Source organism: Mandrillus leucophaeus, unplaced genomic scaffold (assembly GCF_000951045.1).
Source record: "Mandrillus leucophaeus isolate KB7577 unplaced genomic scaffold, Mleu.le_1.0 Scaffold429, whole genome shotgun sequence".
NCBI lineage: Eukaryota > Metazoa > Chordata > Mammalia > Primates > Cercopithecidae > Mandrillus > Mandrillus leucophaeus.
In genome coordinates this window covers 250,356-251,216 of record NW_012104576.1, presented here as the reverse complement: position 1 = coordinate 251,216, position 861 = coordinate 250,356, and the positions used below count along the sequence as shown (strand labels likewise).

At 59.1% G+C, this 861-nt stretch overlaps 1 protein-coding gene across 5 annotated transcripts in view; it reads right to left on the bottom strand.

Annotated features, from left to right (window-relative positions):
- Positions 1 to 861, bottom strand: part of LOC105548968 (chromosome unknown open reading frame, human C3orf18) — a 24,419-nt gene that overhangs the window by 4,190 nt on the left and 19,368 nt on the right. The gene's annotated exons all lie outside the window — the stretch shown is intronic.

The window sequence follows — 861 nt, the reverse complement described above, 5'->3', positions numbered from 1 at the left end:
ATTGTTGGGCAGGGGGCATTTCTCAAAGGGCTCCATTTAACATTCAATTTCAGGAGCAGTGAGGCAGGCAGGTGACTCCATCTCATTCCACTGCCTGGCTGAGGGTGGTGAGCACACCAGGCTCAAGGCCTCAAGGAGGACACACCAACCAGAACATTTCATCCCAATATTTATTGACCCCACACTCTGGAAGACCTGGGAACTTGGTTTTCCTGAAGGACTGGGAATAAGAGATAGAGAGGAGAAGGTGGGTGGATGGGGGAGAAGGTGCCTGTGAGGGCACAAGAGGTGTGAACAGGGGCCCTGGCACCCACAGAGTCTGCTGCCCTGTGCACATCGTCTAGCCAAGCCCACCCTGCAGGAGAGGGGCATGGGGCAGGCAGCAGGAGCGGATGGGCACTGGGGTCCTCCTGGAGCCACTGTCCAGGTCCTGGTCCCTGGAAGCCAGCCTTACTCCACAGGCCCCGTTTCTTCAGGATCCCCCAGACGCTGGGTCTTCTGCAGCTCCCACATCCCTGGGCTGAAGGGCCACCCAACAGGAAGGGAGGACACAGCCCACCACCACCTCTCCTCTCACTCCATGCCCCTCCAGAATCCTGCCAATCTGTTGAGGGAAGGAGACCTCTTCCAAAGATCAAGGCCATCGCTGACAGGCTGAGCTGTGACCCCAGTGTGGTTGGTCCGTGGGCACGTAGCCCTCCCCTCACCTAAGGCCCTGTCTGCCAGCCCCTTCCTCTAGCTCAGCCCTCCATCGTGGAACTGGGGAGGTGGGGGGGCTCACCTGCCCCTTATTTTCATGACGCTGGCCTGCAGGCTCAGTTCTCTGGGGAGGGCCTGGATGTCACTTAGAGTTCTGGTCTG